At 47.5% G+C, this 14,983-nt stretch overlaps 1 non-coding gene across 1 annotated transcript; it reads left to right on the top strand.

Moving 5' to 3' along the window:
• Positions 1-14,253: 14,253 nt before the first annotated feature.
• On the top strand, positions 14,254-14,384 carry LOC118711945. Its single transcript, XR_004985894.1, has one exon. It is a non-coding gene; the product is annotated as a small nucleolar RNA SNORA3/SNORA45 family (small nucleolar RNA).
• Positions 14,385-14,983: the final 599 nt, after the last annotated feature.

Raw genomic sequence — 14,983 nt, 5'->3', positions numbered from 1 at the left:
TGACCTTCCAGGGACTCCAAGCCACATCCTAACTCTCCCCTCGGGGCTCTCTCTGGAGCTCAGACATGGAACTGGGTAGGAACGTGCGGAAGAGGCATTTATGAACACAGCCAGGATTCCATAGCCCCAAACAGAAAACTATTGGAACATTTCATCAGCTTGATGGCGGACGAGATGGTTTCTTTATTCAGTAAACAAATACTGATCACTAAGCCGCACAGGGCGATGGACTCTGGGACTTTAGCATGGAACAAGTCAGCGAGCAAATTAGAGCAAAATTCTTTGCACAGGCTGTCATCAAGAAAATATTAAGGGGTTATTTTAATAGGAGCCAGAAGCATATTGGGGTCAAGGAAGTGAGGAATTCAAATAAAATTTGTCAATGAGCCTTTAACACCAAGATACGCCCACAAAAAAGGAGTTGTTTTTGTGAATCAGGACTTCTGTTGTCTGAGAAATAAATTCTTGAGACATTTTATCTTTTGCTCTCAACTTCCTTAAACGTTCCTTAACTTAGGTTTTGAGGGATGGGGCGTATCCCACAAGGGCATAACTACTTCCATTTCCCAGACTGACCCAAAGTCCCTTAGTAGCATCTCCCTCCAGGCCTGGGAGAATGGAAAGACAGAAGCCTGTGGAAGTGAATGTCTCGTTACAGAGGGCACCATCTTCAAAGGGCTTGTAAGAAAATATAAATATTTGATATCTCCCACCACCACCACCACCCACTTCCCCGCCCTGGGAGGAAAAGAAAAGAGAAAAAATAGAACAATAATGATCCCCTCCTTCGGGGTGGAGGGATGGAATTGGTTAGCATTCATCAGATGGCCCATGGCCCATTTTAACCCCATGGGAAGAGCAAGCACGAGTCCAGAACAAGAGGCTTGTGTGATTTACCGATGCTCACCAGGCAGGAGGGAGCTGGGGCTCACCAACTGTGGTCCAAAGGCCTCCTACCAGGGCCTCCTAAAATTTAATGCCCACTTCTGGGCTCTGCCTCAAACCCACTGATTTTGCATCCCTGGGAGTAAGATGGAGCGATCGGAGTTCTGTTGCACATGGAAGCCCGAGGACCACTGCTGTAGAAGTGCCCTCCACTGCTAGCTCTTTGTAGGGACCGAGAGTGGTTCAAGGTAGAAGCTGGCAGATCTTGTCTGGAGGTGCCACTTCCTATTCCAATATTTCATTTTTTCCTCTTGATGACCATTGATATGTCCCAAACGTTACACCCCATGGTTGAACGACACAGAACATGCCTTCAAAACCCACATCAAATCTCTTAAGTTCCAGAGCCTTCTGAACCTCCAGTCCAGGAACAGTCGCTCTGCAGACAGATGACCGGTTCTTAAGTCCTCAAGGTCTTTCCAGATCCTTGATTGTTGCTTTTGTGCAGATTTGGATCATCCATTTGATGAGATTACAGTTTCAACCCTCCCACTCTCCTGGCCCTGCATTCATGAGTCTGAAATTGACCCTCTGGATAGAATCCCATTATCCTCAGGAGATTCTATCCCAGTAAATTGAGGTCTTGACCTTCGGGAGAGACTTCTCATTTCCCCAGCTTGCCAGCAGCATTTATTTATGAGCATTGAAGAGGCTTAAAATTCTTTACGCCTTGATATTATACCAACCCCCTTTTGTGTTTTTGGTTTTTGTGTGTCTTAAGAACCAAGAAAGAAAGAAAAGAAGAAGAAAAAAACACAAAAACAACATGCATAGATTTTAAAAAGTTAAAAAATCTGTTTCAGAAACTGTCAAATGTACCATATTTGTATTAAGAGATGTTGAGGATTTTTGTACAATGAATTTACATGTATTTATGGTGACTTCTATCTACCCTTGTGATCAAATAATGATGTTAAATTCTTAAGTCATATTTGCTATGCAGCTGATGATGATATTTTGCTTTGTATTTTTGGAGTACCTGTGTTGAGTTGATAAACATTTCCATCTTCATTAAAATTGCTTCCAAAATGGTGAAACCAGCATTTTAGTCATGATTCCGGGTCATTTTCCAGTCCTTGTCGCCTTTGGAAGGCCAAATTAAAACTGATGACTAAGTCAAAACCAGTTTGGCTCAGTGGATAGAGCGTCGGTCTGTGGACTGAAAGGTCCCAGGTTTGAATCCTATCAAGGGTAAGTACCTTGGTTGCTGGCACATCCCCAGTGGGGGATGTGCAGGAGGCAGCTGATCAATGAATCTGTCTCATCGATGTTTCTCTCTATCCCTCTCCCTTCCTCTCTGTAAAAAATCAATAAAATATATTTTTAAAAAACAACAACTGATGACTAAGAAAATAACCCAGCCCGGCTGGTGTGTCTCAGTGGTTGAGCATCGACCTATGAACCAGGAAGTCCTGGTCTGATTCCCAGTCAGGGCACATGCCTGTGTTATATAGCCTTGGTACCCAGTAGGGGGCATGCAGGAGGCATTCGATTGATGATTCTCTTCATTGATGTTTCTTATCTCTTTCTCCCTCTCCCTTCCTCTCTGAAATCAATAAAAATATGTGTTGGGGTTTTTTTGTTTTGTTTTTTTTAAACCTGAATGGAGAGGGAAAAGATAGAGCCAGCAGGTCAGCGTGCCCTAAACTAATGGCTTGCTTTGCTTTTTCACTGAGGAAATTACCTCTTTACAAATTGACTTGTGCAGGGCAAGATATGGGAGATATTTCCTGCCCTTAGGGAATGCATAGTCTCACTGAGTGTATCTGGCACCTTTGCTCCCTAGTTTTAAGGGGAAGAATGGGAATTGATATTTAATGAGGCTGGTAAGTGTGGGCACTGTGCTAAACGCCATTCTTCATTCCTGTGACCCAAGCACAGTCACTTTCTGTGTCATATCCCACTTTGACAGGCTGTACTGTGTTTATGTTCACACAGTTCCTGTGTGAAGACAGAACGAGAAGATGGACACCTATAAGCCAAGGAGATTTTTTTAAAAAAATTCTTTATTGTTGAAGTATTATAAATGTCTCATTTCCCCACCCCCTCCCCCCATTGACTTCTCCCCTGCTGCTCCCACCCCCAGCATGTGCCCTCATCCCTTTACTGTCTGCGTCCATTGGTTATGCTTATATGCATGCATATAAGTCCTTTGGTTGATCACACCACAACCACCACCACCAAGGTTCTCCTATAAAAAATAAAATAAATAAAATAAATAAAAAAAAAGAAAGAAAGAAAGAAAAAAGTAAATGTGAAGTGATGGATGAGTTCATTAACTTGGTTATGGCGATCATTTCAAATTGTATATAAAAACATTACATAAAACACCTTAAATACATACAATTTTTATTTTTTAATTATATCTCAATAAACCGGGCGTAAAAGGAATATCTTGACTATAAGAACAGAACAATGTTGCTAAAACAAAAGCAAGAAAAATTAAATTCATAGAATAAATACATATTAATGTATGAATTACAGATGTCTTTATTTTATCCACTCAAACATGGCTGGTTCAACAACAGAACACCTAGAAATATGCAGTGATAATTAAATGCAGTCGTTGGTATTTTTGCCAACTTGCAGTCATACAAAACTCTTGACATCACATAGACTTTATTTTGTGTTATAAATGTATAGTTTGTCATCAGGAAGACAGAGCATATTTTATAACAGTTGTAACAGCGTGATTTAGAACTTTTGATTATTTAGAGACATATGGTATGTGGTACTTTTGCCCCAGACCCTGCAGACGGTGGGAGGGGGCTGGCTCTAATCCTGCCGTCAGTTCCCCTAAAGAGAGGAAAGCCGGAGGTGGGAAAGAAACAGACACATTTGCTTCCCTCTGGGTGAGGAGGAGAGTAACCCGCCCCCAAAGCCAGTTCCCCCTTCCCCATCTGGTTTGATTTACTCTGATTTCCTCTGTCTGCGCCCCCTTCTCAGCCTGTTCCCAACCATCCCCAGATGCTGCACCGTCTGGCCGGACCAGAGTTTCCGGCAGAATGGGGAAGGCACAGGGTTTCCCTGGGAAAATATGCCGTGAGATGATATCGGTGCTAAAAATATGTGCCCTCTAAGCTCCACCCTCATTAGTCAGAATAAAACGCAGGGATTTCTGCCTTCTGGAGTTTCAGACCAACAGGAAAGGGGGAAATCAACGAACGTCTGGTTGGGGTTTAAACACTTTCTGGCAAGGAGCCCAGCCCTGAGCTGGAGAAAGCTCCCTGGACTCTGATGGTTGCAGTGGGCAAGGGGCTGACTTGCTGGACAGCCTGGGGTCAGCCCATGCATAGGTACCACATAGTCTCATCTAATCCACTTCTCCCATCATCAGTACACGAATTTTATACTTGAGATCCAGGCATACAGTGCAATATACTGACCTTGTATCATAGAATCTACACCTGAAACCTATCTGAGCCTATTAAACAATGCCACCACAATAAATTTAATTTTTAAAAAAAGAAAGGAAAACAATGCAGATTGAACAATCACACCACTGGCCTTTTTTTTCAGTTCATCCTGAGATCCCAGAAATCCCGCTGCTCATGGAGACACTCACCCCTATCCCTGCCTTCAGGGAATGCCCCCCCATCCCCATCCCCTCCCCATCTTCACACAATGAGCCTTCCATCGCCCTTCAAGTCCCACTAAAACACCCCTCCTCCTGAAGCCTAAGTCGAATTTGCTCTATTAAATACTCTACACTCATTCTATACCTGACTTTCTTGCTGTTTATCAAAATTATAATTCAAGGTTGTGTGGCCAGTTACTGGACACAGGCCGTGGGTAGAGGGATTGCTTCCTTCTTGCTCGCCACCACAGTGCCTGTGACTGTCACAGGGTGTGACACATCTGAAGTGCTCCAACTATGTATGCTGAATGAATCTACCCCCTTCCCCCTCACAAAAGCTTGTAATGGTGTTAACAAGTTAGGCTGCCTTAAACCAGCAGCCGTCATAAAAGAGAGAACAAAGGCCTAGTTGTCTGGTGTCGACTATAAGCACTATGGTTGTACTATACTGGGAGGTAGGGAGGATTGGAGGGGGGATCGTGCAGAAAGGACAGGGCCAAATACAAGAAAAAACAGAGGAAGGGAAGGGTGAGAGGTTTGGGGAACAGCGTGGAGGCAGAGCCTGTTGGGAGCGGTTCCTGGTGGTGGTCATTTTCTCTCTCTTGGGACCTTCCTCAGTCAAGAATTGGGGCAAAAGCTAGTAACAGGGTAAAAGCCGGTTGTTGAAAACCCAGCTCTGCCAGGAACTAGCAAGTTCTCAATCTCTCTGAACTCCGTGATCCGTATTGATAAGAAGAGTTAACAGTGGTTTCACCTACTTCTCAGGTTTCCGCAAGGATCTAAGGATAGCATGCACGGACCACCTGGGCATGGCACCTGGCACACTGTCGGTGCTCAACCGCTGGGACCGGGTCAGGAAAGAGGGCTCCGCCAGCCACAGCCACTTGGGTTTTCCTCTGCAGTCACGTGCCCCTTCCTTCTCTCCAACCTGGGTTTCCACTCAGGGTCCCCATGGAGATCTCACTCACCCCCACTCTCCATTCAGTCCAAAGCTATTTTCCAACAGATTCAGGAACTGAAAGAGCCTAGATGAAGAAGAAGGAACCAGTGGAAGGGACTGTCAAGAACCCAGGCAGCCAGGAAGTCAGAGGGGAGAAGGCAGGGCATGGGGAAGGCCAATATTGGTTAAGAAAACTGGCCAGCTGAAACTGGTTTGGCTCATTGGATAGAGCGTCAGCCTGCGGACTGTAAGGTCCCAGGTTCGATTCCAGTCAAGGGCATGTATCTTGGTTTCGGGCACATCCCCAGTAGGGGGTGTGCAGGAGGCAGCTGATCGATGTTTCTGTCTCATCGATATTTCTAGCTCTGTATCCCTCTCCTTTCCTCTCTGTAAAAAAATCAATAAAATATATTTAAACAAAAAAGGAAGGAAGAAAGGAAGGAAGGAGGGAGGGAGGGAGGGAGGGAGGGAGGGAGGGAGGGAGGGAGGGAGGAAGGAAGGGAGGGAGGGAGGGAGGGAGGGAGGGAGGGAGGGAGGAAGGAAGGAAGGAAGGAAGGAAGGAAGGAAGGAAGGAAGGAAGGAAGGAAGAAGGGAAAGAAGAAAGGAAGGAAGGAAGAAAACTGGCTAGGCCCAGGAATGCTTCCCCAGCCCTCCTCCTCCCTGCAGACAGACAGAGCCTGCAGACAAAGAGCAAGGAAGTCATGAGACCTGGGTCTGGTGCTAGTTTTACTAGATCGGCCTCCTTTTCTCCATCATTAAAATAAGTGCGGTGCCCAGATGACCTGCACGGACGCTTCCTGCCCTGACAGTCTGAGATTTTCACACTGAGACCACGGCTGTGGATCTCGGCCAGTCTTGGGGCAACTAGAAAGGGAAAGGAACTGAAGTCTTAAAAGGCTCAAGACCTCACAAGGGCCAGGGACAAGCTTCAGGGGTCTGCAGTCTCTGTGAAATAGTAGGTGTGCATATAGATATGCATTTTTTTTTCTTCTTTAGAGAGGTTCATAGATAGCCCCAGATTCTCAAAGGAATCCAAACAAATTCACAACTTCTGCCCTGACCTGGTAAAATTTAGACTATATTTCCACTGTTGGGAATGATTTGAAGGATCAAGCACTCTCTCACTCAGGGTACAACTGAGAGCATGTTTGTCTCCTACAGCTGCTTGTACTAATTGCCACCAATTGAGTGGCTTAAAGCAACACATGTTTATTATTTTACAGTAATGGGCACAAGAAGACCAAATTCTACTTAGTCTCCAGTTAAAATCAAAGCGTCAGCAGGGCTGCTTCCTTCTGAAGGCTCCAAGGAACACTCTGCCCCTGGCCTCTGCAGCCTAGGCTGCCGCTCAGGGCCATGGGACCTCGATCCGTCTCTGCTTCCCTCCTTGGGGGCCTCCTCTGACTCTGACCCTCCTGTGCCCTCTTATAAGGACCCATGCAGGCCCACCCAGATATCCCAGGATAATCTCCCCATCGCAAGATTCTTAATATAATCACATCTACAAAGTCCTGTATTTTACAATGTAAGGTAACATATTCGCAGGTTCCAGGGATTAGAATGTGGTTTTGTTTTGTTTTATTTTGTTTTGTTTTGCAGGAGTGGGGGCTAATATTCAGTCTACCACAGCCTTTTGGGAAGAATCAACATTTTAAACAATAATACTCTTTGATCCAGCAATTTCACTTGTAGGGTCTCTCCCACAGGCATAACTCTACACAAGCATTAAGGTGTATGTTCAGGAATGTCTCTTACAGCTGAGTTTATAATGCTAAAGCCTCAAAACAGCCTGTCCTGTTGGTAATCAGTAAAAATGTGGTTAAATAATTTGTGGGATGTTCATATCCTAGAATATTCTAAAAAGTGCATGTTCTAAAGTATAATGAAGTGCATGTATACGTCCTAATATGAAAAAAAGTCCGCAGGAAACACTGTAAAGTGAAAAGAGAAGAATGAAATACAATCTGTATAATGTGATCCCGTTTTTTAAAAGAATATATACCGTGTGTGTGTGTGTGTGTGTGTGTGTGTGTGTGTGTGACTTCTGGATGGCTGCCAAACAATCTGTTAGTGGTGGTGACTGCCTCTTGGCGGCAGCCAGGGGATTTTTAGCCTTCATTATATGCTCTTCTGAACAGCAATTTATTCATTCATTTTTGCTGAAAGTGTGTATGACTTTTATAATTCAAAAACCATATGTCCCCGCTGAAATTCAGCACTTTGACCAAATACTCTGAGGTCATCTTTAGAAAGCTAGGATCAGGATGCCTGAGGACCAGTGTCCTCTTCCTGTAACTTCAGTCCCCTCCCCTCTCCAGCTCCCCAGGCCCCTCCTGCTGAAGGAGCTAAGGAAAGAGGGGTTAGAATGCAAATGTGGAGAGTCACACAGACCTGGGCTTGCATCCAAGTTCTACCACCAAGACCAGCTTTGTGGACTTAGGCTAGACTCTTAATCTCAGCAAAACCTCAGTGTGAACAGGTAATAATACCACTTAGTACATAGGGTTGATGCGAGCACTAAAGTTAGATATGTTGAGTCTAGCACAAGGCTTAACACTCAATGACTTGCAGGTGTTTTTCTGAATAAGAATAACTCAGAGAAGGCGGCGGCGAGATCCAGAGAAGGAACTTTGGTTTAGCTCGGTGCACACATCTTGAGTGCATGGTACCTCCTGTCAACAGCATCGGGTTGTGAGGATCAGCGTGGTACCACTGGGCTTCAGTGGTGAGAGAGATAGTGAGTGTAACCATCTTGTGTGTGTGGCCTGGTGGCTCCATTGAGGGCAATGATCTCTATCTTGGTTAGGAGTAGGTGTTATGAAAACCTCAAAAACGCCTTGGGTCATGGAGATAGTCCATATTCTTCTCAAGACGGCAGCTACGAGGGTGTATACATATGTAATGATACATTGATTTCCACACATCATTTTAACATCTGTGCACTGTTCTTTATGAAGTGCTGCCCCAACAAAAAACCTGCACTCAAAAACTTAGGATTTCTATTTCCTTTGGCCAAAAGCCTAGAGTTACTAACCTGATTCCTGTGAAAGTCAGTGCCAAGCGGTCTGTGTAGGTAGGTGTGTGTGTGCATCTTTCTGGAGCAAGCGTTAGCAATTTGGGTCAGATGCCTACAGGGATGTGGGGCCCCAAGCGAGTTAAAAAGGCCCAGCGAGGCCCTTCTCTACACTGAGGACTTCCCCCTCATGGTTCTTTTGTCTTTGACTCAAGGTCAGACCACCCTGGGCAGACCAGGCTTTCTGGGAATGCAGAATGTGAGATGAAGAGGCTCAAACATTTTTATTGGGCCAGTCGACAAGCCAAACAAGCAACGACATTTTTCTTTGGGGAGCAAAATGCAGATAATTATCACTAGTTGTCCTTTGGCTCCACTGGGGTGGGAAGCAGGGGAGGGCGGGGGGGAGGAGGATGTAGCTTCCCATTGGCCTAGGGCCTTGGTCTGCAGCCAATCCCGAGGCGCGCCTCTGCCCGGCTCCCTCCTGCCTGAGGTCCACCTGGAGAAGCAGCTTTGGCCCCTGCCCCACCTGAAAAACCGGGAAGAAACCTTAACCCACGTTCTGGATTCCTTTGAGGCCCCTCACGCAGGCCCGGCTCGCAAACCAGAATTTCCAGTGTGACTGCTGGCAGAAAGTTAATGAGTCGCCCAGGAGAACTGGGCAGCGGCTGCAGCGGATTTGCCCAAGCAGGCAGAGCCAGGAGCCCCGTCCGCAGTCTCTCTCCTTGGAACGAGGCAGATGGCAGGCTGCACCTGGGAGGAGGATCCTGGCACACATAGAGAGTAAGCAACTGGCCTAGGAGGTTAGTTGTTACTTCACAACACAGCTGCGAAGTGACTGAGTTGGGATGCACACCGAGGCTGTCTGGTTCAGGGCCCATTCCTTTATGGAAAGCTTTTATGCAGCGCAGAGGCTGGCATACATCCCCCAAGCACTCAATACAGGCAAGTGATAGGTAGACTTGGAAGTTGGGGTTTTGGTTGGTTTCTGGATTCCCACCCCCTGGGGCTTTCGCTTTCATGCTGGCCTGGCACTCAGGAGATTGTGGGAATTTCCCCCGAGACCAGATCGGATCGCCCACACAGAAGCGTTCAGACCCACTTGGCAACAGTGTGCTCGTGTCCCAGGACCTGACAAATGGGCCTGGAGAACTGGGAAGATCCTGCGGGCATGGCATCCCTGCAAGAGCCTCCATGCAGGGAAGTTCCTGATCATTCCTCTGAACCCTGAACCGGCTCTGAGGGAGCATCCCATCGGAGGAATGGGCAACACAAACGTTGCGTGCTAAGAGGCACATGGGCCCCCACTGTCGACCTGGGATCTTCCAAGTCTTGGCATGAGTGGGGGATGTCTTGGCACTGCTACAGGGGAAGGGGAGGAGGACACGGAGGCCGAGGGGACAAGGTTCAGGCTCCTGCCCTGAATCTACGAAAGAAGCGCTCTTTAAGGAGATTTGTATGTTGTTCTGCCGTGTGACTTTCTGCTTGGAATAAAGATTTTGCTGCCTACCCCCATCACATACACACACACACACACACACACACATCTACCTTTAAAAACCACTGATCGAGTACTTCATTTCATTGCATATATTGGGGAAACTGAGACCCAAAAGGAGTCTCAGTTTGTTAGTTTGCCTCAGGTCCCAGTGTGTTAGTGGCAGAATGGGGACTAGAACTCACATGCCCTGACTTTTAAAAATATTTTCCCCCCATTATTTCAGAGAGGAAGGGAGAAGGAGAGAGAACTAGAAACATCAGTGATGAGAGAAAATTATTGATCCGCTACCTCATGCACGCTCCACACTGGGAATTGAGCCTGTAACCCAGGCACGTGCCCTTGACTGGAATCAAACCTGGGACCCTTCAGTCCTCCGGCCGACTCTCTATCCACTGAGCCAAACCGGCCAGGGCTCCCCTGACTTTTTAACCTCTCAGACATCGATGTTTAAAATGGATTTATTGTTTTTAAAAATCTCAGAGGGAAAGCAGAGCCTAAATTTGTTCTTCATCTTCTCATTGACTCTTCCCACTTTAAAATCAGAGTCTTCCCCTGGCCACAAAGTCCCCTGTGCCTCTGTCCTCATACCAGATGCTTTAGGTGCAAAGAGATGCAAGAGACAAGGGTCCCTCCAGTGCCCCCGACCCACCACCCTGAGGCTGCTGCCTGAGGAGGGACTCAGGCAAGCGGGAGGCAAGAAACGAGGAAGAGACCGCAATAAGGCGTTGAGGACCTGCTCGGGTCCCAGCATAGCCACTTTATCATCTGCCTGACCATGAACAAGTCACTAGACATCCCAGAGCCTCACTATATCGCCTGCAAAACAAGGGTAACTTCCTGTGCCTCGGAAGACGAAGGACCAGAGGTGAATACAAGTAAGCAGCCTGTAGCACAGACAGTTGTGCAGCAAGTCCTCGTCCATCTCAGTATCATGCTAACTAGGCTGCTTTTCCTGAGGTCTGAAGTTCCTTTCCATCCACACACCACGTGCACGCACACTCCAAGGCCGAGCAATACTGCGCGTCCACATACATTCCCCGCAGGGAGCTCTGCCCTCCCCAGGAATCTGAAACGTCCTCCACCTGTAGGCAGGTGCTCCGAGGAGGGAATCCCACAAATGCGGAGTGATTAGTCTGCTGGGTTTCATCTTGGCTCCACTGCTTAATTCCAGACAAGTTACTTAACCTCTTTCTCATCTCTGACATCAGAATCCCAGCCACACCTCACTCCAAGGCTCATTGTGAAGAGTAAATGGGATCATGTGTGTGAAATCCTTAGTGCACTGGCTCATCCTTAAAAAGTGGTCAAAAATTAATAACTCTTCTTATTTGCCCCAAGGCCAGCCCTTTCTGCCCAGAACAAACACATAGTTGGAGATAAAAGTGCTGGACTAGCATTCTTTTTTAAAAATATATATTTTATTGATTTTTTACAGAGAGGAAGGAAGAGAGATAGAGAGTTAGAAACATCAATGAGAGAGAAAATTGATCAGCTGCCTCCTGCACACCCCCCACTGGGGATGTGCCCGAAACCAATGCACATGCCCTTGATCGGAGTCAAACCCAGGACCCTTCAGTCCGCAAGCTGACGCTCTATCCACTGAGCCAAACCAGTTTCTTAAGTGTCACTGATTAGCAGGGTGTTGTGGGCCTGAACTTGTCCTCTCTGTGCCTCAGTTTCCCCATCTGCAAACCAAAGAGGTTGGCTTATTGGAGGCCTTCCAGCTCTAACTCTGAAGGACGGCTGAGGTAAAGTTGTTTGTCTGCCCCGTGTGACTTCTGGATGGGCCCAGTGTTCCCAGCCACTCCATGCCGAGCAAAACCAATTCAAGGACTGGGAAGAATGTTCTGGCCTCCTCAGCCAGCACCTTGGCTAAGAGAGCTGCTCTGGGAACTCACCAGCCCAGGTTGGAGTTCTGTTTGTACTGCTGGGTGTGATCTTGGAAACATCACTTCACCCCCCTGAGCCCCAGTTCCTTCATCTGTAAAATGGGACCTAAAATGGTACCCAGAGTAATGACCACAGGAGCCAATGCCTTCAAAGGGCTTAGCACACAGAGGAAGAAGCCAGGACTATACCAGTGTGTCCTTTATACCGTTGTCGGTGCCCATTGGTGTGGACCCCACTGCTGGGCAAGGTGCTTTTCTTAGAGCCAGTATGAGTGCACGTGAGTCCATTCCGAACATTACTTCTATTGACAATAAAGCTCGTTATGAGGACAGCGGCCTCCTGGGGACCCACCCGCCTGGAGAAGTGTGGTTGGCCTCTGCATGTCAACCGTCCAGATTCCCATGATGCCAGGTCAGTCTGAAGATGATGACAAAGGACCAGCTCTGCAAGACTGGGGAGGACTCCATGCTGCTTGTTGCTCAGCCCTTTACCTGGGTAGGAATGCAGGAGGAGAAGTGACCTATCCGAGTCTAATGACATGTTTCTAGACCAAGGACCACAAGGCAGCTGGAAGCGTCAAAAAGCCTGTGCTGGATTCTTGGCTTCTGTGTTGGATTACAGGCTGAGTGCCCTCGCTGGACCTCAGTTTCCTCATTTGAGAAATGAGATACTTACTAATAGAGCCTACTTCTCAGGGGTATGCAAAGACTGCACGAACATATGTGTAACATATAGCCAGCGCTCTGTAAATAGCATTCATGTCTCTACTCTCTATCCCCCTTTCATACCACACTGGAAACTCACAGGGCATTGATTTGGGGGTTTCCTTCCAGCTGCAGAGCTATCTAGGGTAGTAGAGTTGACCTGGGCTCCCAGTCTGGAAACCTGACTGAAGCCCTCCTCTGCCTCTCTGGTGTTCTGGGACCTTCCACTGGTCACCTTCCCTCTCTGGCCCGCAGCTTCTTCCTCTAGAAAACGACACTGTGAGTCACATATATCATTTTAAATTGCTTAGTAGGGCCAAAACTGGTTTGCTCAGTGGATAGAGCATTGGCCTGTGGACTGAAAGGTCCCGAGTTCGATTCTGGTCAAGGGCATGTACGTACCTTGGTTGTGGGCACACCCCAGTGGGGGGTGTGCAGGAGGCAGCTGATAGGTGATTCTCTTTAATCGATGTTTCTAACTCTCTATCACTCTCTCTTCCTCTTTGTAAAAAAAATCAATAAAATATATTAAATTTTTTTAATTGTTTAGTAGGAGTAAAGCAAATTAATTTTAATAATATAATTTTCTTAACCCATGTAGCCAATATATCATTTCAGCAAGTCATCAATACTAAAAAAAAAAAAATAATTAGTTAATTTTGTTTTTGTTTTTTTTTCTTAATTTGAAATCTGAATGATTTTCAACTTGGGCAATTTTGGCAATTGTGTAGGATGATTTTGGTTATCACAAGGGGAGGGGCAGGGAGGACAGCCGTGTGTGCTACTGGCATCTAGAGGGCAGAGACCCGGATGCTGCTAACCACCCTCCCTGCACAGGGCAGCCCCCCATGACAAAGCACAAACAGTGCCTGTTATACCGCACAGTCTAGCACAGTGCAGATCAGCCAACGTTACATGGAGCTGGTGGCTGCCATACCGGACACGATGGCTCTTTAACAAAAAACATTTAGTCATGCACTTGGAGAAGCCACGTTTTTTAGGAATTGGGGTTTTGGTACATTTGTTTTTCTACTCATCCCAAAAGTATTGGCCAAATGAGATGTAGCTCGCTCCCAGGGCCTGGCTGGCTAAGGGCAGAGCCCATCTGTCCCAGGCTGGTCAGACTCTTCCAAAGCCACCCGCCCTCCCTGTGGGACTGAGCCCCGGACAGACAGTGCACCCCATTGTTCTCTTCTGGGGAGACAACGCTGCAGGCCCTGCTACCTGCCTGACAGGGCTATTGTGGCTCCAGGAGAAAAGGGCTTTGTAGGGAAGCAGTGAGGAGCCTGCAGTTCAATGGGGCCTTTTATGCCCGTGTTCCCAGGATGGCAGCCCGGCGAGGCCCCGCCCCCTCCTAGAACAAGCAGAACTCTGGGCCCAGAGGGGTGTGGAGGGCTCTCCAGCAGATCCCAGCTCCTTCCAGTTCAGCCCACTGGGCTGAGACAGGAAATTCGCCTAACTCTGAAAGGCCCCGTCTCCAAGCACAGGATGAACTCAGGACTGCCCTTACCTCCGGGCAAGGGGGCCTAGCCCTGTACCCTGAAACGTAGTGGCTCCACCAGTCACAAGTACATACCAAAGTAAGTGTATTAACAACACGTGGGCGTCTGTATCTCAGGATCTGGGCTGCACAATGCACTGTAACCTCAACAGGCTCCCCCATGATTTAAAAAGGCCAGGCCAATCGAAGCTAGAGTCATGCTTGGGAATTTGCTATTGCTTTAGTGTGCTAGGGTCCTTGAAGAACAACTGCTCCCCGTATTCACCGGCTGTGGTCCCCTATGGCATAGTCAGTCACCAGGTTAGTGACATGCATAAAAGAAATAAAATTAAATAAAAATAAAAAGGCCAGGCCACAGGGACCTGCTCCACCTCTCTTGTCCTCTGTTTTCATTGTTACACAACCGCATCAAGTCTTTCCCTCACCCTATTTTTTAATGGTGATTTAGATAATTGATCCCATTGTGTTTCCCCCCATAATACATAAAGTTCTCTAGGGACAGGGACCAAGTATGACTCATTTTGGCCTCCAGTCACATCCCTTCCTTCTTTCATTCAATTCACCAAGCTTCTATCACCATTCATTCCACGTGTTACCGACCCTTTACTGCGCACCCACTATGTGCCCAGCACTATCAGACCTGCGCTGAATGAATGAGCAAGGCAGGGAGGTAGGAAGTCAGAAAGGCAGGAAGGAAGGAAAAAAATCAGGGTTGTGGGGGGTGGCTCGAGAGGGCCCCAGCTGGCACCCGTGTCCCCTCCCATCCCCCACTTCCACCGTGGCAGGAAAACTGCCCTCTCTCCCGCCACCGTCCTGGGGCCCATCAGCGCTGTCCCCGGAGAGGGAGCTGGGTGCCCGCCCCAGCTTCGGAGGGTGGAGGCGCCCAGGGACCCGCCCCCGGCCGCCTGCGCT

Source organism: Pipistrellus kuhlii, unplaced genomic scaffold (genome assembly GCF_014108245.1).
Source record: "Pipistrellus kuhlii isolate mPipKuh1 unplaced genomic scaffold, mPipKuh1.p scaffold_m20_p_8, whole genome shotgun sequence".
Taxonomy (NCBI): domain Eukaryota; kingdom Metazoa; phylum Chordata; class Mammalia; order Chiroptera; family Vespertilionidae; genus Pipistrellus; species Pipistrellus kuhlii.
Note: the sequence above shows the minus strand (reverse complement) of the source record. Positions and strands in the feature narration are given on the sequence as shown.